Source organism: Sapajus apella, unplaced genomic scaffold (genome assembly GCF_009761245.1).
Source record: "Sapajus apella isolate SASKATOON/1434 unplaced genomic scaffold, GSC_monkey_1.0 scaffold2, whole genome shotgun sequence".
Lineage (NCBI taxonomy): Eukaryota > Metazoa > Chordata > Mammalia > Primates > Cebidae > Sapajus > Sapajus apella.
Window position 1 is genome coordinate 46907321 of NW_022436942.1, and position 14824 is coordinate 46922144.

The following is a 14824-nucleotide window of genomic DNA, read 5'->3' on the forward strand; positions in this document are numbered from 1 at the left end:
CTTATGATACAAAAACTTGCTCTTTTGATGATGTCTCATAATCCTATAATCTTTATTTCTTTTTATTCCTTTTTCTCATCTGACTGTTTATTTTCAAATTATCTTCAAGTTTACAGATTCTTTCTTCTCCTGGATTAATTTTGCCATTGATGCTATTTCTTGCCTTTTTAATTTTGTTCATTGTATTTTTTATCTTCTGGATTCTGTTTGATTTTTTAAGTTATTATTTCAATCTATCTATTAAATTTCTCATTCTGGTCTCTTTTTTTTTTTTTTTTTTTGTATTTTCTTGACATTTATGGAGCTGCCTGTTCTTCTTCTTCCACCTCCTCCTCCTCCTCTTCTTCTTTTTGAGAAAGGATCTCACTCTGTCACCAGGCTAAAGTGTGGTTATGTGATTATGACTCATTGCAACCTCAACCTCCTGTGCTCAAGCAATCTTCCTGCCTCTGCTCCCTGAATAGCTGGGACACAGGTGCACACCACCATGCCCAGCTAATTTTTGTATTTATTGTAGAGACAGGGTTTTGCTACGTTGGTCTCATAATTTTGGACTTAATCTGCTCACCTCAGCCTGGTCTCAAACTTTTGGACTTAAACAATCTGCTCACCTCAGCCTCCCCAGATATTGAGCTGCTTCTTTTTTTGTTTGTTTTGTGTCCTGATTTTACTGAATTCATTTATTAGGTTTTTTTTGTTGTTGTTTTTGTTTTTTGGTTTTTTTTTTTGCTTATAACTCCAGAACATTTTAATTCTAAAGAGCTTTAATAAATAAAAAGCCCCATGGTTTCCAAATGTTCATCTAAAAGAGAATATCAGTCCCATCCATACGTGGGAAAATCAAAGCAAAAAAAAGGAGAGAGTGAGAGATGAATGAAGGTTGACAACTATTCTCCTTTATAAAGAGAAAACACTGCTTCCTCAATGTCATTTAAGGATATGAACAGGCAGGAGGAAAGTAATTGTCCATATTTGCCTTATGTACGATATTGGGTAATTAAATGCCAATTGTGCTGTTTAGGAATGGCTTGCTAAAACATTGAAAAAATGAAAGACTTCATCCTTGTCACAGACTGCCACGTCAGTAGAATATTCGGTGCACATGACTGGGTGATAGATTTCTCCCACATCTGTCTCTGCCTTCTAGGCAGCATCTTCCTGGTTAGACCTCATCTTCCTATGGCCCCGCCTTTTCTTCCTGTTCTCTGAGGCGTTTTATCTTAGAACCTCCTCTTTGTTAATAGAAGAATTTATCACGAACATCACTCTATATTGAGTTTTGTATGATTCATGCCATTGGCAATCAAGGCACAGTGTGGTGATGCAGGCAGGACAATTCAAGACAGCGTCACTATTTGGAACAGGCTGTTGTTGATGTGACCTCCTTGTCCCAAACCATGGTAACCCCTTCTCTGTGCATCAACCCAGGCCTGATCTATGTTATCTTTTTCAGGATCATATAGTAATTCATCCTTTGTTGGAATCTTGTGTTCTTTCTTCTTTTTTTTTCTTGGTCACCTGTACTGCTTTGTCTTCATCCTCAGAATCAGAATCAAAATATATATCATCATAGTATCTTGCTGGAGCTGTTGCAACTTTTCCATTTCCTGAGGAAGATCCAGTTCCTGGAGAGGATAACTTGTCCTCCATTGTTTTCATAGTAGAATTTAATTCAGCTTCCATTTCCTTTTCAAATTCATCTTCACTAGATGATTCACTTTCTCCAGTAAAACATTTATCTGATGAGTTTTCGTTTTTGGTCAGGAGTTCCATGTAAAAGGACATCCACTTCATCTTCAGAGCTACTCAAAGCTGACTCCTCCTCACTGGGCTCTTCAATCGCTTAGGGGTCGTCGTCATCCGGAAGCTGGCTCATGGTGGCCTGAAGCGGCCTACAACATCCACTGCGATCTGCAGTGTCTCTGTTTACTCTTTATTTTTTTTTTTTTGTTTCTTTTTGTTTTTAATTTTATCTTTTTTAGGGATATTTTCTCTTTTCTTTATTATATTTTAAGTTCTGGGGTACATGTGCAGATCTTTCAGGATTGTTACATAGGTATACATATGCCATGGTTGTTTGCTGCCTGCATCCCCCCATCACCTATGTTAGGTATTTCTCCTAATGTATCCTTCCCCAATCTCCCCACCTCTGCTATGCCTCCCCTAGCCCCCCACCACCCAACAGACCCCAGTGTGTGATGCTCCCCTCCCTGTGCCCATGAATTCTCATTGTTCAACACCCACCTATGATTGAGAACATGTGGTGTTGGGTTTTCTGTTCTTGTGTTAGTTTGCTGAGAATGATGGTTTCCATGTTGATCCATGTACCTACAGAGGACATGAACTCATCCTTTTTTATGGCTTCATAGTATTCCATGGTGTATATGTGCCACATTTTCTTTGTCCAGTCTATCATTGATGGGCATTTGTGTTGGTGCCAAGTCTTTGCTATTGTGATCAGTGCTGCAATGATCATATGTGTGCATGTGTCTTTATAATAGAACAATTTATAATCCTTTGGGTATATACCCAGTAATGGGATTGCTAGGTCAAATGGAATTTCTATTTCTAGATCCCTGAGGAATCGCCACACTGTCTTCCACAATGGTTGAACTAATTGACACTCCCACCAACAGTGTAAAACTGTTCCTATTTCTCCACATCCTCTCCAGCATCTGTTATCTCCTGAGTCTTCATTGATTGCCATTCTAACTGGCATGAGATGGTATCTCAATGTAGTTTTCATTTGCATTTCTCTAATGACCAGTGATGATGAGCATTTTTTCATATGTTTGTTGGCCACATAAATGTCTTTTTTTGAAAAGTGTCTGTCTGTTCATATCCTTTGCCCACTTTTTGTTGGGGTTGCTTGTTTATTCCTTGTGAATTTGTTTTAGTTCTTTGTAGATTCTAGATATTAGCCCTTTGTCAGATGGGTAGCTTGCAAAAGTTTTTTTCCCATTCTGTTGATTGCCAGTTCACTTTAATGATTGTTTCTTTTCCTGTGCTGAAGCTCTTAAGTTTAATTAGATCTCATTTGTCAATTTTGTCTGTTGTTGCCATTGCTTTTGGTTCTTTAGTCATGAAGTCCTTGCCTATGCCTATGTCTTGAATAATATTGCCTAGGTTTTCTTCTAGTGTTTTTATGATGTTAGGTCTTATGTTTATATCTTTAATCCATCTGGAGTTAATTTTTGTATAAGGTGTGAGGAAGGGGTCCAGTTTCAGCTTTCTGAATATGGCTAGCCAGTTTTCCCAACACCATTTATTAAACAGGGAATCCTTTCCCCATTGCTAGTTTTTGTCAGGTTTGTCAAAGATCAGATAGTTGTAGATGTGTGATGTTACTTCCGAGGCCTCTGTTCTGTTCCATTAGTCTACATCTCCATTTTGGTACCAGTACCATGCTGTTTTGATGACTGTAGCCTTGTAGTATAGTTTGAAGTCAGGTAGCATGATGCTTCCAGCTTTGTTCTTTTTTTCCTAGGATTGTCTTGGCTGTGTGGGCTCTTTTTTGGTTCCATATGAAGTTTAAGGTGTTTTTTTCCAGTTCCGTGAAGGTTAATGATAGCTTGATGGGATAGCATTGAATCTACATATTACTTTGGGAAGTATGGCCATTTTCACAATATTGATTCTTCCTAACCATGAGCATGAAATGTTTTTCCATCTGTTTCTGTCCTCTCTTATTTCCTTGAGAAGTGGTTTGTAGTTCTCATTGAAGAGGTCCTTCATGTCCTTTGTTAGCTGTATTCCTAGGTATTTTATTCTCTTTGTAGAAATTGTGAATGGGAGTTCACTCATCATTTGGTGCTCTGTTTGTCTATTATTTGTGCATAGGAATGCTTGTGATTTTTGCACATTGATTTTGTATCTTGAGACTTCACTGAAGTTGCTTATCAGCTTAAGGGGATTTTGGGCTCAGACAGTGGGGTCTTCTAAATATACAATCATGTCATCTGCAAGTGGAGACAATTTGACTTCCTCTTTTTCTATGTGAATACTCTTTATTTCTTTTTCTTGCCTAATTGCTCTGGCCAGAACTTCCAAAATACTATGTTGAATAAGAGTGGTGAGAGAGGGCACCCTTGTCTTGTGCCAGTTTTCAAAGGGAATGTTTCCAGTTTTTGCCCATTCAGCATGATATTGGCTATGGGTTTGTCATAAATGACTTTTATTATTTTGAGATAAGTTCCATCAATACCTAGTTTATTGAGAGTTTTTAGCATAGAGGGCTGTTGAATTTTGTCTTGTCGAAGGCCTGCTCTGTGTCTATTGAGATAATCATATGGTTTTTGTCTTTGGTTCTGTTTATGTGATGGATTACGTTTATAGGTTTGCATATGTTGAACCAGACTTGCATCCTCAGAATGAAGCCTACTTGATTGTGATGGATAAGCTTTTTGATGTGCTGTTGGATTTGGTTTGCCAGTGTTATATTGATGATTTTTACATCAATGTTATTCATAGATATTGGTTTGAAATTTTCTTTTTTAGTTGTGTCTCTGCCAGTTTTTGGTATCAGGATGATGTTAGTCTCGTAAAATGAGTTAGGGAAGATTCCCTCTCTTTCTATTGTTTGGAATAGTTTCAGAAGGTATGGTACTAGCTCCTCTATGTACATCTGGTAGAATTGGGCTGTGAATCCATCTGGACCTGGACTTTTTTTCGTTGTTAGGCTATTAATTGCTGCCTCAGCTTCAGATCTTGTTATTGGTCTATTCAGGGATTCAACTTCTTCCTGTTTTAGTCTTGGGAGGGTAATACTGTCCAGGAATTTATCCATTTCTTCTAGATTTACTGGTTCAGGTGTAGAGGTGTTTGTAGTAATCTCTGATGGTAGTTTGTATTTCTGTGGGAATGCTGGTGATATCCCCTTTATCATTTTTTATTGCATCTACTCAATTCTTCAAATTTTTTCCTTTTTATTTGTCTGGCTAGCAGTCTATCTATTTTGTTGATCTTTTCATAAAACCAGCTTCTGGATTTATTGATTTTTTTAAAGAGTTTTTTTTTTTTTTTCTGTGTCTCTGTCTCCTTCAGTTCTGCTCTGATCTTAGTTATTTCTTGTCTTCTGCTAGATTTTGAATTTGTTTGATCTTGCTGCTCTAGTTCTTTTAATGTTGATGATAGGGTGTCAATTTTAGATCTTTCCTTGCTTCTCATGTGGGCATTTAGTGCTATAAATTTCCCTCTGGACACTGCTTTAAATGTGTGCCAGGGATTCTGGTATGTTGTGTCTTCATTCTCATTGGTTTCGAAGAACACCTTTATTTCTGCCTACATTTCATTATTTATCCAGTAGTCACTGAGGAGCAGGTTGTTCAGTTTCCATGTAGTTGTGCAGTTTTGAGTGAGTTTCTTAATCCTAAATTCTAATTTGATTGGACTGTCATCTGAGAGACTGGTTGTAACAATTTTTGTCCTTTTGCATCTTCTTTAAGATAGCTATTTTGAATTCCTTGTCAGACATCTCATATATCTACATTTCTTTAAGGTCAATCACTGGCAACTTAATCTGTTTGTTTGGCATTGTTATGTATCCCTGATTGTTCTTGATCCGTGTATATATACATCTGTGCTTTTGAAGAAGTAAGTACTGAATCTAGTTTTCACAGACCAACTTTGTCTGGGAAAGCCCTACAGTGGGCACAGCACTGGGGTGGGTCAGAAGCCCAGGGCATTTGTAGCTGGTGTACTGCTATCAGAAGCCTGGGGCTTACTATTGCAGGCATGTGCTGGAGAATGCAAGAATTGCAGGACAGGTGCAGCCTGAGTGGCACTGGAGCATACCAGAAGCCTGGATCCTCTGGGGGATACCTGCCATTGAGACCTGTCTGAAGGTGACTGGTGGGAAGTAGGCTGAAGATTCAGTCTTCCATCAAACCTGAAACATAAGGATGTGTAGTTCTGCCTGACACCAAGTTGGGTCAGTAGAGGCCCAGTTTGTGGATACTACCTTGGAATATGGGTCTATGGGGGTCTGTCTAGTACCAGGTTTTACTATGGTGGACCCAGTGTTGGAGTCCGAGGCAAAGTCCTGTGCTCACTTTCCTCTCTTTCTCCCAAGCAGATGGTATCTCTCTTTCCACTGAATTGCCTGGGATTGGGGAAGGGACAATGAGGGTAATAGAAAACTGGCTTTCCTCCCTCTTTCAAGGGGTCTTTTCTTATTATTCTGCTACAGTCAGGTACCATGGTCTCTCATTTGGCTTCCTTTCTCTCGAGGGAAAGCATTTTCATGCATGGATATTTGTTATTTGTTCAATTGATGTTGATATTTCTGTGGTGGTACAGTCACTAGAAATTCCTACTCTACTATCTTGCTCCACTGTTCCTTCTATTAGGTTGGAGCAAAAGTAATTGCAGTTTTTGCCATTGAAAGTAATGGTAAAAAACACAATTACTTTTGCACCAACCTAATAATTCAATTATTTTAGTTTAAATTTTCTGACTGGCTAGCTTCTATTTACTCTGCTTCTATAAAGAGCCATTTGGAGAGTTGGTCCTCCCTTGTGTTTAGCTCATGTGTTTCTGGAGGTGTGGGGGCTAGAGCACATGACTCAGATCTAAGTCATTCTGCATATGGCATTGCTCCACCCACTGTAATTCACTTAGAACTGGAAACCTGACCAAATAAAAGTCAATGAAATGACTCAATATTTTACTAACATTAATGTCAGATGGACTCCAGAAAAACATGTTGCTTTGAAAGAAGTTTTTCTTTGATTACAAAGCTTTGAAAATGGATATGAATTTTTAAGAACCATGTGTTAGTAGATTTTATTCAGTTCCATTTGACAGGATACCCAATTCAAAAGACAATTTTCTGTTCATCTATCACACTCCTCTACTATTATATTATTTAAGCAGCATGCCACGTTAAACAAGACCACAAGATGAGAAACCTTGTTTTGAATTCAACATTTAGAATATATAATAAGGTCAAACAACAATGAGAAAGTTTTAAACCAGATCCATTTTGTTTAAAAACAGAGATTAGATAATATTGTTCTGGTATAAGGGCTTTCTTCCTTCATTCCTTTTCTTTCTTTTCTTTTTTTTTTTCTTTCTCTCTCTCTCTTCCTCTCTCCCTCGCTTTCTTCCTGTTGTCCGTCCTTCCTTCCTTCCCTCCTTCCTTCCTTCTTTCCTTCTTCCTTCCTTCCTTCCTTCTTCCTTCCTTCCCTCCCTTCCTTCCTCTTTCTCTCTCCTTCCTTCCCTCTCTCCCTCCCTTCCTTCCTCTCTTTCTCTCTCCTTCCTTCCTTCCTTTTTCTTTCTTTTCTTTCTTTCTCTCTCTCCTTCTCCCCTCCCTTCCTCCCTCCCTTCCTTCTTTTTCTTTTTTTTTTTTTGAGACAGAGTCTCACTCTGTCACCTAGGCTGGAGTGCAGTGATGTGATCTAGGCTCACTGCAACCTCCACCTCCCAGGTACAAGCGATTCTGCCTCAGCCTCCCCAATAGCTGGGACTATAGGCACCCACCACCACGCCTGTCTAATTTTTATATTTTCAGTACAGACAGCGTTTTACCATGTTGGCCAGGCTGGTAACCCCTGATCTCAGGTGACCCCTCAATACCACTGCTGTGTCCTTCGGTATTAATTTTTTCCTTTTTGAATAGGTCCAGTGATTTCAGATCTTCTGGAAAAGTCTTTTTGTTATTCACTTCTATTTCCACAACACTTACATCAGTGAAATTGTCATCTAAATACATTTGATCTTTCGAATTAAAATTGTGCTAAGAAAGAAAAAAACAAACAAAAAAACAAAAACACACAAAAAAAACCTCAGCCTCCCTAAGTGCTGGGATTACAGTCATGAGCCACTGCAACCAGCCTCCTTTCTACCTGTAAGTTGAAGTCTAAGAAACTGTAACTGTAGTAGCAGCGTAGAAAAAGCCAAATTCTCTGCCCTAAGCTAGGGTTTGACTCAAACAATAATAGAAGTGGGAAACTTAGCAAGAGATATGACTGGTAGTTAGGAAAATTATATTCTAGCTTCTCAAGCCCCTCCCACATTCTTCCAATTAAGTAGTCATTGTCTGACAAGGGGATGAATTACTCCCATTGAGAAAATACAGTCCTGTGGCATAGATACAAATAAAAAGGAAGTTCAGCTCAGGGCTAAAGAAATTGGCAGTGCATTGTTGATGTACTAGTTTCTTAGGATGGTTGTAACAAAGTACCACAAATTTAGATGGCTTTGAAAAACAGAAATTTATTATCTCACAGTTCTGGAGTCTAGAAGTCTGAAATAACATGCCAGCAGAGTTGCTTCCTTCTGGAAGCTGCCGAGAGAGAATCTGTTCCATGTCTCTCTCCTTGCTCTGAAAGTTGTTGGCAATCCTTTGAGTTGTAGACACAGCACTTTAATCATTCACATGCTGTCTCTCTCTGTGTCTGTGTGTTTCTGTTCCTGTTATAAGGACACAGTCATACTAGATTAAGAGCCCACCCTATTCCCATGAGATATCATCTTAAGTAATCATTTGCAGCTACCCTATTTCCAAATTAGGCCACATTCTTGAGGTCCTGAGAGTTAGGATTTCAGTCTATCTTTTAGGGGGACACGATTAAAAAAGTACTGTAGTAGCCATGGCCAACTTCTTGAAGACAAAAAATCTAAGCATGTTGGCCAGACTTAAATGCTCTGATTCTTCATGATAGTTCCCTTTGTTTACTACCCCTTGAGATAGAGAAAATGCAAATAGGCTCAAAATATACCAAGAGTTCAAGTAAGTTTTACTGTTAGAGAAATCTCAAACCTTACAGAAAAGGGGTTAAATTTGCTCAAGCCTTTAAATAATCCTCAGGCTTTAGAACCTGAGGTTAAATGAAGTACACCGATAACGAATTACAAGATGCACTTCAGATATGGTCATAGACAAGAATTGTGTAAACTCAATAGATTGAATTGTTAATGCTGGTGCACATAAATTATAGATCTTACCTGGTATCAAACTTTATTAACTATTTAAAAGTTACTCACAAACAACAGGTATAGGCAAAGTTCATAGATTTTTAGGTTTGCCTACAGTAAGAAAAATAGGCCAGAAATATCCTACTTTGTAGACAGGAAATCCTGGTGTACAAGGAGATCTGGTAGAAGTCATTCTTGCCCCCTGTTATCTCCAGTAGGGAAGAAGTGGTCCACTAAACTGCTATTAACCATTTCCTTCTCAGCAACAGAAGTCCTTAGAGAGTAGAACTATATTTCACTCATAGGTCAAGGAGTCCTTGCTTTCCCTGTCATGTAAGATATTATATGAATTATGTACCAGCAACCACTTCATGTTGTTTACCTTCCCAAAATAGCAGCTTAAAAATGTGTATTGAATGTTTTGGGATACATTAAACACAGTATATAGCATTAGTTCTCTAGAAGAGGAGTTAGAGTTGGATCTGACTTAGAGGACTGTACCTTGAATAGCTATTTTGAACCCAGAACTCTGTGCAGTTAATGAATAAAGATTTTATTTCTCATTATTTCTTTGGAAAAGGGAGGGAGGGTGTGTTATCTGTGGGATGTGATATAAATTTATGATGTAGATAGCTATTTTTGAGGGTATATGAATGGGAGGATGAAGCAGCCAAATGATTGGACATTTCTTTGGTTGTTTGTGCATTGTTCAACATTGGTTCACCCTATTTCCATTATTGTCAGTGGGGATAGATTCAGGGATGCTCCATTGATAGAAGTATATAATCCATGGTGATAGAAATAAATATATTTCATCCCCTTGGCTAGTTATTTATAGCCAATTTTAGGAATCTGCATGTGACACAATCAATATTAGTAAGATGTTAGGACTGGCCAGGAAAAGTATCTGCTCTTTTACCATTGGATTTAATAAGAGATGATCTAGGTCTAAAGTTAGAGGAGACTTCTCCAAAGAAAAAAGATGCAGAATATAATAGTAGAGGAGTGTGATAGATGAACAGAAAATTGTCTTTTGAATTGGGTATCCTGTCAAATGGAACTGAATAAAATCTACTAACACATGGTTCTTAAAAATTCATATCCATTTTCAAAGCTTTGTAATCAAAGAAAAACTTCTTTCAAAGCAACATGTTTTTCTGGAGTCCATCTGACATTAATCAAAGACAGTTTGGAATGACAAGATTGCACAATAGGAGGAAATATCAAGGCTGTTATTTTGTATTCTTTTTTTTTTTAGATGGAGTCTTGTTCTGTCACCCATGCTGAAGTGCAGTGGCATGATCTCAGCTCACTGCAACCTCCACCTCCTGGGTTCAAGCAATTCTCCTGTCTCAGTCTCCTGACTAGCTGAAATTACAGGCGTGAGCCACCACAACCAGCTAATTTTTGTATTTTTAGTAGAGACAGGGTTTCATCATGTTGGTCAGGCTGGTCTTGAACTCCTGACCTTAAGTGATCCTCTTGCTTTGTCCTCCCAAAATGTCCTCCCAAAAACCTTACAGGTGTGAGCCATGGCACCCCACATTAGATTTTTATTCTGTTTTGAATATATACAAAAAATAAAATATATGATTAGTGTGTTTTTAAAAGTCTACATGATTCTTGTCCTGGCTGACCTCCCACCTCTCTCCTCACCCATTTTGCTCCAGCTCAATCAACCTCTCCCACTTCAGGAGAACTTTGCACTTCCCAGCCTTTCTTCTTCAATGCTGTTCTCTCAGGCATCCATATATAGATATTTAGAAACTCATAAATGAGTTTCTAAACTCATTTAGATTTCTTTTCAAACAAAATCTTACATCAACTGCACTTTAAAAATTTAAGGAAGTCATAAGGGTAAAATGCTGAGAAGGAGGTAACAATTGACTATAAATAAGAACATGATACTAGGTGGATACCCAGGTTTTTTTGAAAAACAAATACTAAAAGTGAAAAAGGAAATAGATTAATGGTCATAAAGGCCATGTCTTCAAGCTCAATATATATGGCAATGCCTTCCTATAATTGATATACTTAGTGTTCACACATAGTGGGGCAACTGTGGCAGGTTGTAGAGGTTTTAGGAAGTGGAATAAAGGATTATAATTATGCAAAACATATTTTTAAAGTAATTCTCCCCTCTGTGTTTTGATATTTTCTTTTTAGGGTGTTTTCTCTATATCATTAATTCATTGTTCTTATCTTTCTTCAAAGATAGCTTGCATACGGATCACATCAAACACTCTTGAGGTCTTTGAAAGTCTTGAACAGCCAAGTATGAGCAAGGTATAGTTCAGAAGACAGAGTTGTTACTTTAAAGCATAGTTGGCATGCTGAGACATAGAAGTAGAAGCCTAAGTTTCTATGCAGAGGCCAGTGGGAAAAGAGCTCAAAGGAACCTACTCATACGTATAAGGAGAAAAAGGCAAAGAAGGCCTTGAGACTCTTAGTGTAGTCTGGGTCAAAGATGTACTGGAGTCAGAGATAACTTGACAGTGATTCAGCAAGAACAAATCCAGACCTCTTTATTGTGGCTTGGCAAGTTGACCAAATTAAATGTTTGGTGAAATAGAGAAATTGAGCCAAAAAAGTCACAGTTGTTAAATGAAAAAACATTGAGCCACTTATCTGTAGAGTTTATTGCATTTCCCAGTCTCAGAAGATCTAGAACATGAAGATGACTATGTTTTTGCTAACATTAAGAACTATGCTGCTCCATATTCCCTTGAATTCTTACAATAAACTTCCATCGCTGAAGGTACATTGGAACACCCATGTTTGTGCATGTGCACTTATATGTGATCCTGAATAGCCTGACTAGGACTCATACTGAAAATGTATTAGTAACAAACAGTTTGTAATGGACCAGAGATCTTTATGTTTCAGAAACCTAGGTGACAGAATTGTAAGAACTATATTCGTTTCCTCTATAATAACTATATTTGTTATTGAAAGTTGTTTGCTAAATATATTTTTATTAAGAAAATATTATTTAAATAATAATAATTACTATTTACTGACCAATAGTATTCAAGGAACTCGAAGTACATTTTCTCATTCGATTCTCACATCTAAAGAGATATAATTTCCCTTTTCAAAATGACAAAATTGATGTTGAGAGAGTTAAAAGAAAATATTTAAGAATACAGCTCGTGGCAAATCAGGATTTGAACTTAAACATCGCTGATTCTGAAGTCTGTTCATTCCACTAGCCTGCTCTCTCCCATTATATGTTGTCAGTTTATTGGTGAACCCTCATTGTCTTTAAAGAAATACTTATTTGCATAATAATAACAGTTATCATATATTGAGTGCCAATTACAAGGTATTATTAAGCTAAGTCCCAACATATTGCCTTTACAGAATTGAAATAGGTATGTATGTGAATAATTGCAATAATATCTGAAAGAGTATGTTTATTTAAACCGCTGATCCCACAGACAGAGTCACTAAGTTTAAACAGTTGAGGTTCACGCTTGGGAGACATGAGAGAAGTGAGCTTGACGAAGGAAAAGTAGATTTAAGGAATACATTTCATAGTCACTCTTTTCCATGCTCATTGGGTGGAATGACAAATGAAATGACAGAGATTATTCACATTATTTCTCTTTCTTTAAGCATGCAAATTAATTGAAGTAACTATAATGTGATTAGAATGGAATGCCAACGTGCTGCACACATGCACAAAAGTATTTATTTTATCCTTTTTGCCCTGAAAAGAGTCACTTTTTAGTGCAATGTCCACAGTGTTCTTGTATAATGGAATAAGAGCAGCCCTTTAAACTTCTTATTTAATCCTCAGAATATCCCTATATGTAAGTAGACATTAGTTCCATTTTACAGGTGAAGAGGTTACCACTTGCCCAAAATGTACACCTGTACAGTGAACTCTATTTATAAAAGTAGGAAGGTAGATGTGAGTAAATAAGTTCATGAGTCATTTCAGTATCTTCTCCAGTTGTTATGAGTTTCTCTATTACAATGATTGTAGTAGGACAATCATTGTACTAGAGAATTATTCAGGCTCCCAAAAGATGTCCACATACTAATTCCTGGAATCTGTGAATATGTTACCTTGTAACAGCAGTCCCCAACCTCCAGGCCATGGACTGAACTATGGGTTGGGAACCTATTTAAGAACGGGGCAGCACAGCAGGACGTGAGCAGTAGGCAAGTGAGCACAGCTTCATCTATATTTACAGCCATGCCCCATTGCTTGCATTACCGCCTGAGCTCTGCCTCATCTCAGGTCAGCAGAGGTATTATATTCTCATAGGTATGCAAACCCTATTGTGAACTGTGCATGCAAGGGATCTAGGTTGCATGATCCTTATGAGAATATAATGCCTGATGATCTGTCACGGTCTCCTGTTACCCCCAGATGGGACCATCTAGTTGCATAAAACAGCTCATGGCTCCCACTGTATCTACATTATGGTGAGTTATATAATTATTTCATTATACATTACAGTGTAATAATAATAGAAATAAAGTACACAATAAATGTACTGTGCTTGAGTCATCCAGAAACTATCCCTCCTGACCCCAGTCTGGAAAAATTGTCTTCCATGAAATTGGTTCCTGGTACCAAAAAGGTTGGGAACTACTGCCTTATATGGCAAAAAGGCCTTTACTGGTGTGGTTAAGTTAGAAATTGTAAAAAGGGAAGATTGTCCTAGATTATCTAGGTGGTCCAAATGTAATCACAAAGATCTTTACGAAAGAGAGGAGACAGAGAGAGAGGCAGGAGTGTCAGAAGCAGAAAGGAAACTGACAATGAAAGAGGTTGTTATGTGCTTTTAAGATGGAGGAAGGGGCCATAAGTCAAGGAATGCAGTAGTCTTCAGAAGCTGGAAAAGGCAAGGAAACAGATTTTCTCCTAAATCTTCCATTAAAAATATAGCCCTAGGAATAGATTGATTTTATGTTTCTGATCTATAGAACTGTTAAGACAATATATTTGTTGTAGGACACTAAATTTGTGAGAATTTGTTACAGCAGCAATAGGAAATTCAGAATAATTTTGTTGTATTTACCTAGGGAATAAATAGAACCAGGATTCCAATTCCAGATCTGATTAATTCCAAGTCCATTTCTTTGCAAACAGGAAGCATTTTTCCTGTTTATATTATCAGTCTCTCTTGGGCAGTGCTGTGTAAATATTGACAAATCCAAATTTTCAATTCCTCTTCTAAAAACTATCAGCAAACAGATTTGCTATGTGTTGTGTGTCAAGTGATGTCATTCAGGTGTTTTTAAAGATTCAACAAAAGGACAAGATTCCTATCTTACAGGGTGTACTAAAGCGTATTAGCATAAGACTATGAAAAACTTACCTGCTGACACTGAAATTATTGCACTTGATATAAAAAATGTATGGAACCAGCCACTAGTAGATTAAAAACTAGATTTAATAATATGTTGCTAAAGGCATGTTGCTATGAGACCAAGGTGTTTTTCAGAATCAAACAAGAAGTAAATGATATTTTAAATACTTTCATCTTGACTACCTGATTAAATCCTTACTAAGAAGTGATCGTGGGTTTAATTGATTAGAAACTAGTACTGAATTGATTATCCATATACCTTTATATCCTAGCCATTTAAACGTAAGGAAGAGACTCAAATATTTTTGAGTGATTGAAGCTGTTCTATCACATATCAAAAAGTACTTAAAGTTACAAAGTAACTAAATCTATGACTTGTGCACAAAAATAGACATACTAATCAATGACAATAATTTAAAAAACCCAGAACAATATACTAATATAAAAATAACCACAGTATCATACACCAATGCCTATTGTAAGTGAAACATTGTGCTAAGTGCTTTAAATGCACTACCTTATTTAATATAATAATCTAGTACTGCTTTCATCTCTCTCAAGGAAGTTAAGTCTTGAGATCA

General features: G+C 37.3%; 1 pseudogene; it reads right to left on the bottom strand.

The window, feature by feature from the left end:
• Window positions 1-723: 723 nt before the first annotated feature.
• Window positions 724-1876, bottom strand: LOC116557050 (annotated as a pseudogene).
• Window positions 1877-14824: the final 12948 nt, after the last annotated feature.